Here is a 22050-nt window from a genome sequence, read left to right as displayed (position 1 = left end):
TTAGTTATACTGCTCTACAGCCAAAATACTTCTTATCAGACAAAACTACTCACTGAAGCAATATTCAACAGCTCTTTTATTTTTTTAATGCCATCCCTAAAAAAATAGTTGCCTATGACTGTGCACAGACACAGCACTGCAAATGAGCATAGTATCTGAGGTAAAGCCAAGTCATTTGGTCTTGTGGAGGGGGAGGGGGATGTAAAAATTCCTGTATCACTTGTGTGTGTGTGGTGGGAAAGAGGACACTTCGATACTATTTGCAAGTTTGCCAATCATTAACGTATTGGGCCAGTAGCTGACCAAGGAAGAAGCAACAGGATCCATTACTGAAGAGATCAGTGGCCTCTTGTGCAAGAAAGTGCAGAGCCAGAAGGTGGAAGAAAAGCAGGCGCCATTAGTCCAGTCCCAAGCTGGGACAGCAGCAGCACAAAGCTGCACTGCAGACCAGTGCCCTTTGCGAGAAAATTTCATCCTTTTCCACTATGCTTGTTTATTTCTCTACCCAAATCCTAATGACCTGAGCATTTTCTCAAAATGAACTTTTGTTCCTAGTGGAAGCCATGTTGCAGCATGTCCCCTACAGTTAAAACAAAAAAGCTTGCTGAGTCACTTCAACACAAAGAAAAAATACAAACAAGGACTAGAACTTAGATGGAAATAACACTTAAGATATATGCAGTGTTGTTGTAGCTGTGTCGGTCCCAGGGTATTAGAGCGACAAGGTGGGTAAGGTAAGATTTTTTACTGGACCAACTTCTCTTGGTGAGAGGAACAAGGTTCTGAGCTACACAGAGTTGAAGATGAGCTCTCTGTAGCTCAGAAGCTTGTTCTTCTCACCAACAGAAGTTGGTTCAGTAAAAGATATTACCTCACCTACCTTGTCTCACTCCAGAAGATGACAGAACACTACTATTTAATGGTTTAGTCAGATCACATAGCTCTTCTGCAGAGATCCCTCTTATGCTTTGTTACAAAAACTTTCCCCACAATGAACACTAGTACAAGTAAAACCGGTAAGACTGATACCGTCCAGAGGCTGGAGTACAGGACTGGGAGCCGAGTAATAATGCTGACTGTCACCAATTCTGTCCATGGTCTTGGATGAGTCACTTATTCTGTGTATTAGACTATTGCCAAACTGAGAATAATTATTAACTACAGTTGTGAAGAATTAAATGAAAGTTGTAAAAAACTTGTGTAGAGAGTCAAACATTTCCACAGTATGAGCCACGCCTTAAAAGGGAATTTTTTTTCATGGAGTACCTCTTTTTCCATTTGCAATTGCATGGAATACCTACTCACATGTGATACATAATTTATGTACATTGCAGAGTAATGCTAGGAAAGGAGTCGTGTATTCTTAACTCTTTAAGGCAATGTTGCAGCTGGAAACAAGAAAAGATAATATGTGACCAGTAGAGCTGGTCAAAAATTTCCAACAAGAAATTTGAGGATTTTGGGTCCAAAAAAATGGCCTTTTTCAAAAATTGTTTTTGTTTTGTTGTTGTTGGGTTCTTTTTGAAATTGTCAACATTTTTCATGAAAAAAAATCACAATTTTTGAAAAAAGCATGAATCAAACAGTCATTAAAAGAAAATTGGGCCTATTTCTAACACTTCACAACAAAAACTGCAAACTTTCAGAATTTTTACAAAAACCTCACCTATTTTTTGACCAGCTCTAGTGACCAACAAATCTCCACAACCCAACATAAAGTGCTCCATAAACTGCAGTTTGAAAAATACCAGCTTAAAAAAAGCCAAGTGGAAATTTTTCCCATTTAGAATCATGTCACCATTCTATTTCATAATTTATTACTGATAAATAATTAAGAGTTTAAAGTGAGAGTATTTAATCCTTGTCAAACCTCACATATCTTTCACCACCTAACATGATGCATTCTTAAGAACGTTATTGTGTCCTTTTATGTTATGTCAAAGATATTCAAGTTTGTGACAAAGCTATGAGATGAATGTCATTTATAACACACTAATCTGGAACTATACTTTTATGTCTGGAATTTCTAAGAATTAAAGAAACATATTAGCCAGCTGTGTTGTCAACTCTCAGACCTTTACCCTGAGTCCTGTATTTTTCTTAAAGCCCTGCTCTTGGAATCATGTTATCATGTGAGAACTTGGGGGAGGGGGGCTGGTGAGGGTGAGTGTTAAATAAATTTTTAGCCCTTATAGTTGGGGAGACTGAAAGCATGGGCCTAATGGTTCAGAAACAGAACCCAGAGTTTATTATAAAAAAAAATATTTCAAGCCAATCTCATTATATTTTAGGACCCGACTCATGGTTTAATACTAAAGATTGCCAGTACTAAGCCAGGCTTTGTGGGGAGGTACAAAATAGTAATACCAACTTAGTTTGATGAAAAGTGCTATATAAGAAGATCTCAGATCACTTTACCAAAAGTAGTTAAGAATCATTATCCCCATTTTGCAAGCAAGGACAATAAACAAGCAACAGAAATCCAGGCAACCCAACTCTCTGTCCTGTTCTCTATCTATTGAATCATCCTGCTACACTTAAAAATAAAATAAATAAATAATAAACCCTGCAATAGTTGCCTCTCCCCCCCCACACACACACACTCTCCTAAAAATAACATTTCCCAGCAACAGTGCTGAGTGGGGGAAATACAAGTCAAAGAACAGTTAGGGTGCTAGTCTTGTTGCATCTTGATCTAAGTCTAACCACTTCTGCAATTCCTCCAAACCACTTTCCAGTCTGGTCAGAAAGCACAATGCAAAGCAGCATTACAACTTAAAACCAAGCTGCACCCACTGCCTACAGTGCCAGGGAACTATAAGCCCGTGATTCGCAACCTTTTTTTAATCTTTCTTATCTGGCAGCATTTTTCACACTTTGAACAGGGGTATACAAGATCTAAGGCAGGTAAGGCTGAAGCAGCCCCTACTGGTTAATTTAAATATAACATCCATTATTAAAATTCAAAAAGAGAGAGAGAGAGAGAAAGTGAAAGGGAAGAGGCACCTCTCCCACTTTTGCTGTTGGGTCTATCTTGTAAGCAATGCTATGAAATACGCTCAGTTATATGATTTGGAGCCTGATTCTGCTCTCTTTGAAGTCAAAGAACACAGGATTGGTCCCCTTATTTATCACACTATAATAAACCACAGTCATTAAATATTTGAGGCAGCTGTGGTTTTTTTGCTTTGTTTCCTGCCAGAGACTGACATCAATAGGAGTACAACTGCTTCAGAAGTAAGCATTTTCATAAATCAAAATTAATAAAAAACATTAATCTCTTACCAAGCCTATATATAATTTCAATGAAGCATCAGCAGACTCCTGAACCAATAGTCATGGCACAATGGACATGATTCACATTAAACCCAAATGCACTCAATACCAAGCCAAATTCTCACTTACCTGTATATGTAAAGGCATCGGTAGCCTCCAGGAGCAGATTTATAGAACCTGTAGCTAAGTCAAATTTGAAAGACGTGCTTCCATGGGACCCCACTAGAAGGGAGAATTAACATTAGAGCAAACCTTCCATGCTACCCTGCATAGTAGAGTTGGATACCCTGGTTTCTCCTGCTGTCTCCCATTAAGCCCAAGTCAGCTTGGAATAAATGGGACTTTGAGGTGTGCAAGGAATGGGTCTTTGTTAAGTGCATAGAAACAGACTAAACAAACCAGAGAAGCTTGGACTTGTAGAAATCAGCAATTTCTGCAAAGAGATGGTATTGTGAAGAATTCATGGAACTGGCAGAGCATAACTCAGGTGCTTAGCGATATGGATAGACATAGCTACTAAAAGAAAACACAGAACTCAGGAATTAATACATCAGAGAGTCATCACATTAACTATGAGCAATGCACATACTCACACAGGGACCTCCCAGGGCACAGACAGGAACCAGAGAACAATGAAGAGCAGCTAAGGTGCAGCAATAGAAACCAACTCACCTTTTAGTTTCTCTCCCCCCACAGCAAACACCTGCTTCCTGATCACATACAGAAGCTCTGCAAGGACACTCTGTTCCTTTCAACAAAGCTAGCAGCTGCTCCAGGTGAGCTGCCTCTACCTTGCCTCCAAACCACACCCAATCTATGCAGCCTCAGCCAAAGCAGGGAAATGGCTCCCCAGTAGGGTAAGGAACTTGTCAGTCAATGAAAACTGGGCTGGCTACAGCCTAGCTCAGCAGCAGCACTCTCGCCCCTAGTAGAGCCGAGGGTAGTTGAGGAGCCTTACATCAGCTCAGTATTTGACCAGGCCAATGTGACAGCTTATTGTTCATGTATTTATTTAATATTCCATTTCTAAAACATTTGTTGCCATTCAAAGTAGTAGAGTCTCCAGTCACCAGCTGTGGTTTTAAAATTGAATGTCTTTCATAGGAGACCATTAATATTTGGTATTTTTTTTAATTTCACAAAAAGGGATAGTAATGAGGAGTCATATTTTCTTAGGCTCCAATCTTGATTCATGTAGGTGGGCCTGTGCCTGCAAAGAGCCCCATTGACGACAGTGAGGCTCGGTGCAGGGCAAAAAGCAGTTGCCTCTCATGGGACTATTTATAATGTATAAAGTTAAACACATGCATAAGTCTCTGCAGGACCAGTAGCTTAGGCTGTAAGCTCTTTGGGACAGGGTCTGTGGACTTGCAAGGGTGAACAGATGCCACTAAAATACAAAATCTTTCCCTAACATGGGGCCCATCTGATTGGCCGTTCTTGGTTTGTTCTTTTTTGGTCCCTCACACTAAGCCTGAATTTCTGCTATGGAGAAGTAGGATGGAAAGAGGGCACATCTACTATGGCAGGCAGGATGGCTGGGGTTCATGGATAGCCAGGAAAACAGATTTTACAAAGGTTTAATAACTAACATAGAAAGCAGTCAACTGTTCATTTGTTAAGAGAATACTAGACAAAGACTACAAGCCAGCTGACCATAAAAACAGCAGAACAAAAGTTAACAGAACAAAACAGAAACCAACCATGGCTAACTAAAGGAGCAGTAAGGTGTAGCTCCTAGGCAACTTTTTTTCATGGAACCAACAAGACACAATCCAAACATCCTGACCATATTGCTTGTATCCCATTGCCCCTCTTTTCATCTCTTTTTGTCTTGATAGACTACATAGCCCCTCCCTCAAGGTGTGACTCAAGTCTCCTTCCTGGTGCTTGCTATTTAGAGTAGCTTCTCCCCTCTCCTTGCATGGATTACAGGGCCGGCTCCAGACCCCAGCGCGCCAAGCGCGCGCTTGGGGCGGCATTTTGCCGGCAGGGCGGCAGGCAGCTCTGCAAACGTGCCTGCGGAGGGTCCACTGCTGCCGTGGCTCCGGTGGACCTCCTGCAGGCATGACTGCGGAGGGTCCGCTGGTCCCGCGGCTCCAGTGGAGCAGAGGTCCACCGGAGCCGTGGGACCAGCGGACCCTCCGCAGGCACGTCTGCAAGAGGTCCCCCGGAGCCGCGGGACCGGCGTGCTTGGGGCGGCCAAATTCCTAGAGCCGCCCCTGATGGATTAGGTCCCAGGTTCTTTTTTATGACAACTGGTGCCTCCACCCAAGGTGACTCCTCACTGTGCCTGGGACACAAGGGGTATTATCCCTTGGGAAAATGAGTGCTACAACTGCTGGCAAGGAGGATAAAACCCAGTACACAAAAAACAATAAGGTACATCAACACAAACCCCGGCACAGAAATGACACACCCCAAAATTACAATATAACCAACGGGGACTTTACTGGGAGCAGGGAAATAGGATCTGGGAAAGGAGAAGGTTAGGGTTAACCAACAAGTACTCGACATTAACAAATCAACAAGTTCCCCACCTCCCAACGCTCACAACTCTTCCCAATCCCCAGCTCCCTCCCTAGCACTTTCACAGGCAAATGGCTCACTGAAAATCAATACAGAGACGAGTGCTGCAGCACTTGTGAACATTGGCCCACTTAAACAAAACGGGTCCCCGTATTGTGTCTTCACCCCTGGGTGAGGCTGGGTTCTCTCCTGGCTCCCTGGTCTGGAGTCCAATGGTAGTAGGGTGACCAGATGTCCCGATTTTGTAGGGACAGTCCTGATTTTTGGGTCTTTTTCTTATATAGATTCCTATTGCCCCCCACCCCCATCCCAATTTTTCACATTTACTGTCTGGTCACCCTAAATGGCGGTCTCAGCTGGTTCTTGGTAGCAGGTACCAAACTGGATCTCTGCCACTCTGGACTCTGTTCTCTGCAGAGCTGGAGCTGCCTGCATCATGCAAGAGATCCCACAGCAGTTTAAAGACTTCCTTTGTATCAAGGGAGTTAATCAGAGATTCCCTGAGCTGTTCTGCTTCTCTCTCAGCTCAAAACTGAAACTAAACCTAGTCTCCCTCTCTTTGTCTCTGAGTCAGGCTATCCCCTTCCACTGAGGGGGTGGGGGTGAGGGAGGCAGCCCAGGCTCATCATTGGCCCAGCAAACTGCTTGTCCATTTCACCCCATGCAGAAGCCTCTCTGTAGGCCTCAGCAGGAGTTTTTAGTCCATTTTGTCCCCCCCCCCCCCTCACACACACACACACACAAACTCCAGGCATGCTGGGAAATGATGCAAGAGGATTCTCATAGACATTATTGTTGTACTCCTAGAGGTTCAGTCCAGAGTTCCAAGACTCAAGAGGAGGTGACAAATGCCAAGTGAGGGTTACAGCTGCAAGGTCCTTAGGACAGAGTTTGTCTTTCTTCTTATATACCTATACTGCTCCTAGCATATTTGGGCACAACCAGAAGCCTGCTGCTAGCTACTTCTAATAATAATAATACTTTGCACATCCAGAGCAATTTTTATCTATAAAACTTTTACAAGGGGGATACTATCGCTCTCATTTTACAGATGGCAACTGAGGCACAGAGAGGCTAAGTGGTTTGCCCAAGGTAACAGCTGGGTCACGTTACTCTGTCCAATGAAATTCCCCCTTGTGCTGAAAGGCACTGTTAGGATTTCCACACCACTAAAACTCTCCACTGGGGCTCTGTCGGAGGCTCTGGTGAAGTATCCAGCATGCAGGAGGTGAAGTGGGTCTCCAGGCCCCATTAAGCAAGCACAGAAAGAAGTGTTAGCATTGGCTGTGAGCAGGCTCATGATCCAGTGCCCCTAACAAACCAGGGAAGTGGCACAGAGAGTTTGTAGGCACCACTCCAGGCCATAGGAGTAGCAGCTGTGTTGTGATGGGCTGTTCTGCAACCCAGGGCCAGAGCATGGGGCTCAGGGGGTGGATTTCACCTCATGAATCATCCTGCACACCTTCAGCTACTGGTTTGCTCTCCACAGTGTCTCACCCTCAGCTACTGGTTTGCTCTCCACAGTGTCTTTAGTCCCTTTCTCACTCTCGCATATCACATTAAATCACCCTGCCCAGCGGCCCTCAAAGTGATACCTCAACGAACACTGTAACATCGCTTTTAATGTTCTTACTTCTCTTCCTGTGCCTCTTGCCTGCCATGCTCTTTTCCAGTTAATCATCAGAGACCAGGCCCAGCACATGAGAGCATTCATCACACCATCCTTCACCACTCCTTAGCCAGGTGCCACACCATTGTATATAAGCTGCCAGGCTTGGTAGTCACTTTTCCTTCTTCTCTCAAACAGATTAGTACTGCAGGCTGCAAACACAACCTTTTCCATCTGAAACCTTCAATTAATCACTGTTTAAAATCTTTCAAACTTAAAGTCAAATGATTTACCTGGGAGAGAGAGAGAACAACTCATGCACATTCTTCCAGGTCATTCACCGGACTCCCTTCTTGTTCTATGGAGTTTCTCTGTTACCTTCAGGAGTCCTGTTATATTGAGAGCAATTCTGACTCCCATTAGAATGGGCTTGGAGTGCTCATTGTAAAAGTAACTGTACTTCTGACTGAAGTCAATAGAAGTCACAGTTCTGTATTTGAGGCAGATCGCTTAAGTGACCTCCGACTGATGGAGTAAGAGCCTGACCTGGTGTAATTTGACATAGTTCCATTGACTGCAATGGAATTAGGCCGATTTATACCAGCTGGAATTCTGATCCATGGACTATAGAAGTCAGTGAAGGCTGTGTGTGCATATCTGAGGCCAGAATAGAGGAGGGAGACTTGGAAGCTGCTTTACGTTTTCCTCACTGCTGCCACATAAACTGCAGGTAGCTTTTATTTTATAAATAACGCTCTGGCCAGTTTCAAATTGTTATTTTAAATAGGAAATGGAATTTTCCAGTCTGAGGACCTCATTCTCAAGTCCCTAGTTTTTAGGGAGGCGAACTCACATCACATTGAGTTTAATGGGAGTTGCTTCAGTAAGGACTCAGTGTAATCTGAGGGCTAGATTCTACCACTCTGTCCTCACTGGCTGAAATTCATACACTGTGCAAACAATTCTCATCATCCCCATGCACCACGTTAAGTCCCCCTTAGGCCCCATTTCAGAGGACTAACGTAGGGCATAAGCGATGCATAGATCCTGTGCTGGCCCTCTGCATAGCGTGAATTTCAGCTAATGTAAATGGGACAGAATGTGGCCCTTACCCTTAAATTCTCCCTAGAACTGAAGATGCAGCAATATCTGCAGAATCCTGAAATGACATCTTTCTAGAGTGCTAAAAGTTTCCAGCCTGTACAAAAACCATCAGCCCGGCCTAGCTTGTCTTCAGCTTTCTCTTACACCGTGAGAGGGCCTCAGCCTCTTCTTTTCTTTTGAGAGAAGGAAAGTCTACTCCTTCGAAATGTGAAGAATGTAGCTGGGTCTTCTGTGAGGTAAATAGCCCATCATGTTTAAGGTCAAACAAGAACAGACTCTCAAGAATGAATAATTAATAAGGATATACAAGATGTCAGAACTCAAATTCCTGGGATTTGCTGAAACATAGATAAATTGGACTCTGACAAAAACAAATTGTGCTTAATAACCCTTAAAGACGTGATCCCTGAAGCATCCTGCAGTACTCTAGTTTCCCCTTGTCCAACTTCTTTCATCTTAATTTATACCAGACAAAGACTAGTAAAAATAATGTTTGAACTTTAAGTAATAAAATCAGTTATAAAACCACTTACTTTATCACATACTTAGTGGAAAAATACACTATTTCTTTTTTAAACTTTCTGATTATATTTAGTGACCACAATTTACTATCAGCTGGGAGAGCTCTGTCCTGAACTGACACCAGTGCCACTCAGAGGAAAACCGCAATACAATGTAAATGGTACTGGGCCTGATTCTCTTCTCCCTTGCTCCAGTTTTACACTAGCATTAATTAGTCCATTGATTTCAGTGGAGTTACTTCTGATTTACACCAAAGTGAAAATAGAATCAGGCACATTTAACATGCAGTATCGTGCTATCTAGATATGGCAGAGTGATGGGAGCAAATTATGCAGTTGCTTTATCCTATTCTGGCTCGCCATCCATTTCCAGATCAGTTTCAAGGTCCTGGTCCTTTAGTTTAGCGCTCTTAGCAAGGAAGACTCTATCAATCTCGCAAAGCAACTCTCGTTTATGCAGCTGCAATCAGAAAGGACACTGATGCTGGAGGTGTCTGGAGTGAAATTCAGAGGGACTGAGGCAGAGCCTTCTAAATGAAGGGCCCTCATCTGTGAAATTCACTAATACCCTGGACGAGGAAAAGCCAAAATCCTACCACAGAACCTGTCTAGAACCGCATGCAGGGAACTGCCTATGCTTTTGTTTACTTCTCATCATTTGCAGTTCATGTAGACAGAGCACTTGGCCTCCACTCCTGCACCAGTTATTTTCAATGGAAGGAAGTTTTCTCAATTTCAGTGGAATCAGCACTGGGCTTTGAATTGCGACTTCAGAGATTCCCAAGGGGAAGCCTTGGAGACTGAAAGAGGCACAAAGCACCAGATCCACATTTTTTCCACTGCTCTAAATGTTTTCTGTCCACTGCCAGACTCTTACACATGCAGACTCTGCATAATCACAGAAATGGTCCCATGCCCCAGGCACAATTTATTCCAACTCAGAGTGGAAATAAAATCTGAGGAGATCCATAAAGGATATGTGAGAGGCCGATTCTGCGGATAGAGTGTCAGTGGCTGAAGAGAGCTGGCTCACGGGACACCACTGCTTCACTGGCGGGGCCAGAAGCATTCTCTCAGTGGCTTCAGTTGGTTGCAGGTGTTGGCAAGTGCTGGGAAGGACGCCCTTCAGTTGGCTCCACCTGATGGGTTGGCATAAACTCTCACTGCACGGTGACGGTAAACATACTGAGAAGACAGGAACATTGCCTACCGTCCTTGCCATATCAGTGGAACACCAGTGGATTTGGCAGACAGCTCTGCCACATTCTTACTACTTTAAACTGTACAGAGGTGAGAATTTGGCTTTGTGTTTCAGCTTCATCAGTTTCATCTTCTGGAGGCAGATAATTATTGTTTCTTTTCCCTTTTTCTATTAATCAATAATTTCCTGCCTTAGAAACTTCCTGTATCAGAGGGGTAGCTGTGTTAGTCTGGATCTGTAAAAGCAGCAAAGAGTCCTATGGCACCTTATAGACTAACAGATGTATTGGAGCATGCGCTTTCATGGGTGAATACCCACTTCGTCGGATGCGTGACATCGACAAAGTGGGCATTCACCCACGAAAGCTCATGCTCCAATACGTCTGTTAGTCTATAAGGTGCCACAGGACTCTTTGCTGCTTTTAGAAACTTCCTAGTATGTTAGAAAACAAAGAATATGGGGTTTTCCCCTTCCACAGTCTCTAAACTTCACTGCACTTATCACAGCAATTTATGCTCCAGTATAGAAAAAAAATCAAATGTGTAGAAGTCAGGTTTTTTGCATACATCATAAATTACATCACCTGAGTTGGGCTATGTCTACACTACAGACTTTACAATGGCACAGCTGTACCACGATAGCTGTGCCGCTGTAAGGTCTCCCAGGTAGCTGCTCTATGCCGACAGGAGAGAGCTCTCCTGCTGGCATAATTAAACCACCCCTAACAAGCAGCAGTAGCTATTTCAGCAGGAGACTGTCTCCTGCTGACATAGCACTGTCCACACCGGCTCTTTTGTCAGTGAAACTTATGTCGGTCGGGGGACTGTTTTTTACACATTCCTCTGACAAAAGTTTTACTGACACAAGTGCTAGTGTAGAAATAGCCTTAGATCAGGAAACACATATACCTCCACTGCCCACTTGTTACATTTTCAACCAACACCTTTGTGCTTTCTCCCATGCTGCCCCACACACTTGAGAGGCGCTCCCTGTAAACATCCACAAAGCTACCTCATTATTTACCTTCAAAACCCTCTTCAAAACTCTCCTTTGTTGTTATGCCTACAAAAAAAAACTTGACAATAGTTAGACTGCTGTTATGCAGAGACCACTGTCCATCATTCTGACCAGTATGTCCCTTTGTTTACCTGTACACCCCTGTCTGTCTCTATCCATCTGTTGTCTCTTGTCTTACTCTTAGACTGTAAGCATTAGGGGCAGGCATGTTCTTTTTGTTCTCTGTTTATGCCTACCACGATGGAGTCCTGGTCCATGACTGAGACTCCTAGGTACTCCAATAATCCAAATAAATAATAATAAAAATAATTATGTACCCAAGAATCCATATCAAATAACCCTTTTCTTTGTTGCACCTTGTGTATTTCAGAGTTTCTATCTCCATTTAAAATAAAAACATTAGAATAACACAGCATGAAGCCATTTTCTTACCAGCCCCAATTTAGTATTCCTTCATGTCTGTTGTGTCTTGTAGGACTGCTACACTCGTAAGGGTGGCTTAAATTTTGTTTCCAGTAAAGTTAAAAATTTAAAGTAGACTGAGCTTAAATCAGTCAAAATGTCAGTGGGAGTTTTGTCTATTTGGGGAACAAAAGAATGAACCCTGGAAAGATGCTTAATAAACCAGCCAAGTGGTGAATACCAGCTGCTGGACATAGCAAACTTCTTCATCTTTAACATGGGGTAATAAATCTTTCTGATCTACCTCAGAGGGATATTGTGAGATTTAATCAATTAATGTTTGTGGAGCACTTTGAAATGCATGCAGGTAAGATTTTATAGAAGTGCTGATTATTGCTACAATACACTAAAACTATGTGTTTGTTTATTGTGTGAAAGACCAGAACAAGAACAGTACCATCCCCTGCTGTTTGTCTAAGCTTCAAAAACTTCTTTCTACAGTGAGTAGTCAGATTAATTTTAAAATAGAAATTTGGTCTTCTCGGGGCAAATTAATTCTTGGTGTAACTCCACTGACTTCAATAGTCACAAATTTGGCCAAGACGTTTAGAGTAGTGATGATCTTGAACCAAAATCCAACAAGCAAACAACCCTGAACTTTGGGAAAGGTTGGATTCAGTCTTTGTGTAACCGCTGCCCTCTTCGCCCACACACCAGCGACTGATCTGGGGACCTCCAGAGTTAAAGCATGAGTTGCTACAGCTCCAGTTATAGAGCCAAGGCTCTGTAGATGAGAGCTGTAACAACCCATATACTCTGTGGTTTGGCATTGGGGAGGGGGGCTGTAACACACACTCAGCACTGGGTTACATTTGCTATTTAGGAACACAGGAATTGCCATCCTGGAGCCGATCCCTGATCCATCTAGTTTAGTACACAGTCTGACAGTGGCCAGCACCAGAAGCTTCAGAGAAAGCTGCAAGAACCCCATAGTAGGCAAATGTGGGCTAATCTGATCCCAATGAAGGTCTCATCCTAATCCTACTATTTAGAGATTGGTTTAAAACCAGCAACATGAGGTATTATTTCTTTTTGTAAGCATTAACATTCTTGTTAGCCATCTAAACATCCAGCCCCTCTTTGAATCTTGCTACGTTCCTGGCCTCAGCAACATCCTGTGGCAATGAGTGCTATCTAATTCTACAGTGTGTGCAACTATTTTGAATTTGTCATCTTTCAATGTCATTGAACATGTCCTTGATCTTGAATCCATCTCTAGCTTGATGGTGGGGGTTTTGGTTTTGGGTGGTTTGGTTTTTTGGGGTGAGAGTGGGAGGGGTCCTTATTTCTTCATAGTATTTTAAGGAGGGGCTGTTGATGTGTTTTTTAATGTCACATGTCTATGATTAGAAATCTTCAATCAAAACACTGACTAAAAGAAACAGAAACCAAAGAAATAATTTGTGTCTTAAAATGAAATCCCTAGACAATAAAGCACTGAAGCATAGCATTCCTTGGGAGCTCCTCTCTTTCTGTGCCTTTAAGATTGTCAAGAATAAACTATGAAAGTCCCTGAGCCCTGCGTACATTTTCACAGTTATTGGAGGGTATTGTATTATTGTCACTTTTCTTTACAACCATCTTCTTTGAAATAGTGTCAGCATTATATATAAAAGCAGCAAAGAGTCCTGTGGCACCTTATAGACTAACAGACATATTAGAGCATGAGCTTTCGTGGGTGAATACCCACTTCGTCGGATGCATCCGACGAAGTGGGTATTCACCCACGAAAGCTCATGCTCTAATATGTCTGTTAGTCTATAAGGTGCCACAGGACTCTTTGCTGCTTTTACAGATGCAGACTAACACGGCTACCCCTCTGATACTTGACAGCATTATATATAGTGTATCGGAGAGTTTTCTATTAAAGAGAATAGTGAAGGAGCTCCCAACAGTGGGAGCTTTAGGAGAACCACCACCAATCAGGATCAGTCTTCAAAAGAGAGACCAAAAAGTTCAGACACCAGAGTGAGAGAAACAGACCCACCTCTTGGTAATGCAGTTATCTTCTTATTTTTTCATCTCTAGTGTTGGTTGTTGTTGAAAGGCTTTGGAGACAGAAGTGTGTTTTAAGGAGGGATTGTATAACATACAATTTATAACTGGTAAATGATATTGAAATTGGATATCCTTTCAATCACTCCTGACATGTTTAAGTCTTCACCTGACTGCCACTGTTTTGCTGGGCAAGTGACACCGTTTGTGAGACTACTAGTAAGGGAGACCCATTTCCCAACCTCAGTGAGAAATTTTAAAAAACAAACATTCACTGTGTAAATAGTAAATATTGATGAGTCTAATCTTAACTTTGAAGCCCCGATGCAACTTCCCTTAATGGTAATAGGAGCGGCAACATTGGCACACTGATGGGAAAATATACCAGTCCTGTATGTAAATTCAAGCATATGAGTCCCTCTGAAGCCAATGGGAGTTTTGCATGAGAAAGGACAATGTTTTAATATACCCAAAGTAAATTCCCCCCCCAACACTTAATACTAGAAATATATAGAGGAAAGAAAATCAGGAAAATCAAACAGATGAACAAGTCCCCACCAACCTTCTATGTGCTTAACTCAGGTGCTAACTTTGTCCACAGGCTACCTCAAAAAAAAATAAAAAATAAAAAAAGCAAGAAACAAACAAACTCTCTTTGCTTATGGTATCAAGAAGCTGGGTAGAGAAAAATGACAAAGCAACAGTGCACATTGTTATGCTATACTGGTGTTATCTGATCACATATGCTTTTTCTAGATGGCTCCCTTCCATATTCCTGACCAGAACATTGGAAGAACCAAATACAGTCCACATATGAAATGTCCTGCCAGGTTTTACACTCGGCTCATCAGATAGTGGATGAGATTTCTGGGAGTTTTAGTTGATCTTAAATAAATGCCATGCAGTGCGAATGTTGCTGAAAAAGTTAACCCTTGACTACCAAACCTTATTGTGTTAAACCCATATTGAACTCTCTGTGAGTTTTCCCATAGACTTTAATAAGAGCAAGACTGGGCAGTTTCAAGTTACCTGGGAATAGTATACAGCAATGAAATGGCTTTAGCTGTGCTTCTAATTGTAATTTAAAAACTTTATGTCCAAATATAATACAGAGCTGAATGCTTCTCAGAAGCTGAGCTTTCAGAACATCAACTCTGAAACTAACCTTTATCCAAACTGTAGAAACCCAGATTGTAATTATCAGACAGTTGTATTTATTTTGTTTAATATAAATGTCATGAAGCAATTGAAAGCAAAACAATATATATTAAAAAGCTAATTCACAGTTTTAGATATCAACTGAAAATCAAAATATGCACCATTTGCAGTCAGCGACATTTGCAAACCACATATATTGGCTATGTACAGCTGGTGCAGAACACTATTTATGTGCTATGCTTGCTGCATATAAACTAGATTGTCAACTGTTCATTTCCAAAAAAGGAACTACAAGGTACAGAAATCAAACCTATCAAATCCAGGACTCTTAAGTTGCTGCCAAAAAAACAATGGTCAGAAATGAGGATGAAAGGTCTGCCCTCACTTTAAATTTCATGGCAGTTTAAGATAACACCTCATTGATTTTTTTTTAAATATAGCAGGGTTTGTAATCATTTATGTGTGGTTATAAAATTATTATCTCTCAGAGACACCAGAATGACCCTTCTCTGGTGAATATATATCCCTGGGTTTTTTTTAATTTCTAATATTTTAAAATAAATAATTTATATCACAAGTGAATTTAGTGCTTTTAAAAAATAAGAGGTTGTCAGTGTTGAAAAGGGAAAGTCTGTTTATTCACATACATCTACAGCACGGGCACTGACAATGTGAGTTTTCTTACCCTCTGTGTAATAATATGGTGCAGAGGAGGGCTGGTAAGAGATAAGCTTTATTTCCTTGCTATGGTCACCTGACTTGCATTAGTGTTACAAAAAACTGAGCCCATTGGTGGGCACCATCATACAAGGTAGCTTAGAATTGCCCAGGAAGCCCCACCTCTTGAGCAATGCAGTCCCCATAACTGAATGTAACCCTTCTGCCCATCTGAGTTGGCAGCAACAAGGGCTGGGTTCAGAATCTAGGGCAGGGGTCAGCAACCTTTCCAAAGTAGTGTGCCGAGTCTTCATTTATTCACTCTAATTTAAGGTTTCGCGTGCCGGTAATACATTTTAATGTTTTAGAAGGTGTCTTTCTATAAGTCTATAATGTATAACTAAACTATTGTTGTCTGTAAAGTAAATAAGGTTTTTAAAATGTTTAGGAAGCTTCATTTAAAATTAAATTAAAATGCAGAGCCCCCTGGACCGGTGGCCAGGACCCAGGCAATGTGAATGCCACTGAAAATCAGCTCGCGTGCCACCTTCGGCACCCGTGCCATAGGTTGCCTACCCCTGATCTAGGGGTTCTGTTTCAATAACGCAATGCAAAACCGGCTCGAGCCCCCACCCAGTGACCTGGGACAATTACATACCACCCCCCTGGTCTTTCATTTTGGTATTCAAAAGCAAAAACCTTTTCTCTCTTTCCCATTTCTCCCCCTCTCCCCATACACACTTTTCTCCCACTGGAATTGCATGTGAAATTCACCCATTTGCAGAGAGTCAGCACAAAGTCTATCACCATTTAATCCCATTCAAGGCCTGATTTGGCACCCACTGCAGTCTGTGGAAAGACTCATTGATTTTAATGGGCATTTGATCAGGCCCTTAGCCCCAGTTTTGAGAACTTAAGTGCTTCAGCCCCCACCAAGTCCTTTCAGATTTGCAACCCAATGGCAGCATGGTGTTCCCGACCGATGCTACTCTAGATTCCACCTTGGGAAAGGGATGTTCAGAGGGCCATAAGGAACTGGTGAAAGTTAATGCTGGGACTCCCAATGAGGCTGGTGGTGAAATGCTGTGGAGACAGCTGGCCCTATTGTTCCATTGCCGAATTACACCCTTCCTGCTCTTAGGATGTTCCCTCCTCACTCACCAAGCTTCATTCCCATGGAGTATCTATAGACATGCTTCTAGGGCATCGGAGTAAAGGGACATAAAGCTGGCCCTCCTTCCCTCTTCAGTGCCCACCCTGCCCAGTCCCTTCTTGTTTTTACTCCCCACCCCCAATATTTGAAAGCCAGTCAAATCTATGTTTTCCAAAGCCGGTTTAAAAGAAGAGTTCAGACCTTAGAGGCCAGATTTTCAAAGAATGGCACGATGAGTACACACTCCTCCCCTCACCTCCCATATATGTGTGCACAAACCCCCACATACCAACCCATGCAGTGAAAAATCAGGCAATTGCACTTGCCCTGCACTCCAGAGCTTGCTTTCACTGGGACTACAAGGTAGGTCTCCCTTATAGGGGAGGGACTGTATTTGGAAAGCAGCGACTCAGAAAAGTACTTAGGGGCATAGGCAGCGGGTAGGAAGGGCTAGACGAGACTCAGCCCCTCCAAATCTATCTCTGCTTTGTCATTTTCTGAGCCACTCCACTGCTCATGTGCTTGTCCAGCTTAACAGGCAAAGCCCTGCATCCGGCAATCCCACGACTATGAAGGGGGTGGGCATTGCAGGGGCAGGACCTTTCCTGCGCTCAGCACTGTGGCAGGCTACTCCAGGTCTGTGAGGGGTGAGTGCCAATGGGCCAGGCCCTACCCGAGTGCTGTCCCTCTGTGCCAGGCCAGGACAGAGACAGCAACCCCAACCCACACACACACTGGAGACTGGGGCCTGACCCCAGAGAACAGGTTCCTCCCCCACACACAGGGAGAGGGCCACTTGTCCAGCCCATGCAACTAGAGAGCCCTTCCCCACAGAACTTGGAGCCTGGTGGCTGCCCCTCCCTGACAAAAAGCCACCATCCCAGTGAGGGGAGCCCTCCCAGCACAGACCCCCTCCTCCCTCTGCAGCTGTCAGCCTGGGGCAGCTCCTCAGACTCAAGGGGCCCAGGCCACATAGCATCTCAAGTGCTGGAAGGGCTCACTCTCCAACACCACCTCCCCTTCGCACTGGGCTGGGATAGGGACAATGACCCACACACACCCCGCCCTCCCCAATACACACACCAGAGAATGGGGCCTGACATGCACACATGGAGTGGGCTTTACTCATCTCCACCAAAGAATATTTTCACCAGCTGCCTATACAGCGGGGTTGTGGTGAATAAGAAAGTGAACATGGGCTTCCAGTGGATGCAGTGACTAAGGCTATAGCCTATGTCCATACTTACTGTTTGATGTTGAGTACAGCCACTACACGTGTAGCTACACACCACACTGAAAGCAGCCCGTGTCCACCCTTGTCAGTGTGTAACTATATACAGCAGTGATAGGCATTGCAGGTGGCCTGCCAGAGCCTTTCCCTGCTGCCTCCCCCCTGCCAGAGGCTTTCATTCTGGTGGGGGGAAATAGCCATGTAGACATGGGGAGGCACTGTTAGGGCATGTAGAGCACCATGTTCAGGCATGTAGGGCACTCATAACTACTCTACTCACCTAAGCTGTGCCTCACCGTCTACACTGCAGTTTATACCCATGCTAGCTGGGCATGCAGTGTCCATCCTCTCCATGCTGCCTAAGTGTAGACATATCTTAACTGAACTAACATGATTCTTGGATGTATAGCAGGGGAATATAGAGTAGAAATAGGGAGAGGATAATTACCACGGTACATGGCATTAATGGGAGCACTATTGGAATATGGTATCCAGTTCTGGCATCTGTACTTTAAAATGGATGTTAACAAATTGGAAAGGATTCCAAAAATAGTTACAATAATAATTCAAGATCTGAAATACCTGCCTTACTGTGGGCTCACTCTAGCTTATCCAAAAAAAGGTTACAGTTATCATATCTATAAATACCTAAATGGTGAAAAGTTTTCTGACAGTAGAGAGCTATTTAATCTAGCAGACAAAGGTATAACAAGTTCCAGTGGCTGAAGCTAGACAAATTCAGATTAGAAGTAAGGCACGATTTTAAGTGAGGGCAAACCACCATTGGAACAAGTTACCGAGGCCTGTTGTGAATTCGCCATAAATTGGACCTTTTAAATCAAGCGTGTGTGTCTTTCTATAAGATATGTTCTAGCTCAACCAGAAGCTCTGGGCTTGCTTCTGGAATCACTGGGTGAAATTCTAAGGTCTGTTATGCAGGAGGTCAGACCAGATTATCATAATGGTCCTCTTCTGCGAACCTATGAATGGCAGTTATTTAATTGGCAATGCAGATTTCATGTGTCAGTCCACATTTTTGCAGGTATAATATGCACAGGCAGGTTTTCACAGGTACAACACACAAAGGCAAGTGAGTGTTCCCATAGCACTCTCCTTTTGAAACTTTGGCCATATGCCAGCATTTACACATGTAGACACAGAAAGCCCCCTAAAACTGGCAGAGGTGTGTAAATGCAGCATGCGTGTGTGTACGCACATGCAAAAATTATAGGGGCGGGATCATACACATGCTACATGGCGTAATGTGTGTACCCACACACCTAGAGGAGGTTGGAGAAGAAAGAGCAATAAGGAGCTCGGGCAAAGGCATGTTTCATATAAATCAGGAGCAAAGTACTTCCTCCAATGGCTGGTGAAACACTAGTGCCTCATATGTGTACACACATTTAGCTCAGCCCAAACACCAGGGTAAAATCTCAGAGACTCTTACCTAGGGAGAGTGGTTTTCTGGGGCAAGAGGTGTCCAGTGTCACACAGTATACAGTGTAGTGAGCTATGGGTCCTTTGTCAAGCATCTGCTCTGGCAATGTGAGTGGCCAAGATGTTAGCCTAGGTACAGAACACGCTTCTAGTCACATCTACAGTACAAATTGGAAGAGTATTATGGGTGGGAATTTCAGAAGTGCCCCCATTGGCCTAACTGCTCCCACCAACTTCAACGGGAGCACTGGTAATCCAGGCTGAGCATTTTGGAAAATCCTACCTGGTAACAATTTCAGGAAGCAACTATGTTGTAACCGAGTCCCCTAGCTCAATTGTAATTGAGACAGTCCAGGCATGTTTGGGTGTGGGTCAGACTCTGCTTGAGCTGTATCACACAGACTTTACTCTGGAGGGGCCTTTAAGCTCATCTTCTTTCTGTGACTGCCATACAACCCTAAACACGCATGGGGCTTGTTCTGAAATAGCTGCTTGGTGACGGATGATGAGCTAACTATTTGGTGCTACACAGGGATTCAGTGTATTGTTCAGTGTGATTTCCCTGTTCTTTATAGTTCTTAACACTTTGACCCAAATCTTGCCCCGGGTACCAAGCTGGAGTAACTCAGCTCTGTGGGAGTAAAAGAGAGAAGAATCCTCCCATGACAAGTCACAAAGTGGGAGCAAAACCATTCCAAACTGGGGTGGATTAGAATTCCACCCTAGAGCCTCCATTCCTCAGGGGAAAGGACCATAGTGGCAGATTCTCTGACCTTATCCCCATCATTCAAGAGCCACTGAGTATGGCCTCACTGTGGTGAGTACCTGTAGAACTGGATGGGAGGATCTGTGGGACTTAAACCCAAGTCTGGGGCGCTGTAGGCAGCCAGTGCTTCCACACCACCAGGCAGCCTTTGCAGATTCAATGCCCCACACGTCCTAGGAGACCAGTCATTGCTGGAAGTGCTGCCCACAGACTTGTATTTCCTTCTGTGACCTCTGATTGGTCCTGACCTAACCCTGGCAGGCGTACCAGGAAGTTCTGCATGCAACAAGGCAGATCTCTGATCTGCTTCTGAGACAGACCCTGCCTCGTCCCTGCTCTCTGGTTCCTGGCTATTGACTGTGGCTTGACCCTCCTCTCTGGAATCTGGCTGCTGATTCTGACGGGACCCCTCAGGCCTGACTGCCCATGGCTCTAACCACTGGACCTGACTCCCATGCCTCGGTTCCTGACACTAGATTCCTAGACATGCAGGGAATAGAGAGCCCTGTCACCCTGACCATACGCCACACAACAAAACTACAGCAGTTCCTCCATTTTGGGAGCCCTCTGCCCCTGTGCATGGGAAGACAGTTAATGGATATTTAATTATTTATGCAAAGTGGAACAGCTTCAACAGTAGAAATTCCCACATCAGAATAGCCCACAGGTTAGGGGCCCCAGCTGAGAAACCCCTCTTCAAATCTCATCTCCTTCTGCAAAGGCAAGAATTGAACCGGCATCCCCACAGCTTGAGGGAACTTCCTAATTGCTGGGCTAACATTTAGCAGGGAAGGCCTGCTCCTCTTTGGTGAGGAGTTTGGTGTGTTCAGAGCAGGCAAGCCTGTTTAGGCCCCACAGGCAAGATAGGCATTTCCCTGTCTATCTTCACCTGCCTTGAGGCTTACTTGTGAGATAAGCATCTTGACATGTGCCCTGAGGCAGAAATGTAGATACCTAGGGGACTTTTACAGCAAACTTTTAGGTGCCTAGTGAGTTTAGGTATGTACAGGGTTAGGTGGCAGCTGAGTTGGGGTATTGTAGATTGCAGTGGTGCCTAAATCCCTTTGTACATCTGGGCCTTATAGGCTTTCCATGGACTTCAGTGGTAGCTGGATTGGAACTAAAGGAACAGCAGTATGTTACATTACAACTGCTAGCAGAATAGCTCTGGTAAGCATTGTTTGGCTGACTGTTATGTCCTCTTATTTACCCCAACCCTAGTGAGTAAAGGCAGGTTCTTCCCCTGTCACGGCATATCATTTGCAGCACTGTGGGTACTTCCCTTACAGCGAGTAACTTTAGTTATTCCTTTATATTGGCATTGCTCATCACCATGTGTCAAATTTACTATAGGGGTAACTCACTGGGAAATATTGGATCCATGTTTAAAGAGAAACCCAACATTATTCTGGTAGCATAAAACCAGGAGCAGTGAGAAGTATGAACCCCTAACACATTATCATATTAATACTGTTGATTCTGATTCTCTGATAAGGATAATTGACAGAGTCAGGGCAAATTTGCTCTACAGCTGCTGTGGACAGAAAAAATTCACCTAGGTTTAATCAATCACTCCTATCAGAAAACTTGGCACACATGATGGTGCTTATACCCTTTGTGCCAGATTCAGATCTCAGTTACATTGGTGCAATTCCAGTGTATCTCCAGAGACACATTGCTGTTACTGAGATCAGAATCTGTTTCTGAAACTTTATTTCCTGCATTTGATTGATCTGTCCTGATCCTTTTTGTTAAATCACTGCTGGGCTTAATGTCACTCCTATTTGGCAGTCTGACAGCATTTCCTTTGGAAGCCTTTCTTTTATTGCATTCACAGCTTGGCCATTACCCAGTTGGCTCTGGGATGGATCTAGGAAGTTATGGACCAGTGACAGAGGGCATGACTGTATTGTCCAGTGAGTTAGGGCACT

General features: G+C 43.7%; 1 long non-coding RNA gene across 1 annotated transcript; it reads right to left on the bottom strand.

Moving 5' to 3' along the window:
* Positions 1–490: 490 nt before the first annotated feature.
* Positions 491–3940, bottom strand: LOC123364430. The gene is made up of 3 exons (XR_006577105.1): positions 3870–3940; positions 3406–3498; positions 491–580 (listed from the first exon to the last, which is right to left on the bottom strand). It is a non-coding gene; the product is annotated as an uncharacterized LOC123364430 (long non-coding RNA).
* Positions 3941–22050: the final 18110 nt, after the last annotated feature.

The sequence above is a fragment of the Mauremys mutica genome, chromosome 2 (assembly GCF_020497125.1).
Source record: "Mauremys mutica isolate MM-2020 ecotype Southern chromosome 2, ASM2049712v1, whole genome shotgun sequence".
Classification (NCBI taxonomy): Eukaryota; Metazoa; Chordata; order Testudines; family Geoemydidae; genus Mauremys; species Mauremys mutica.
This window is presented reverse-complemented; position numbering and strand designations above follow the sequence as displayed.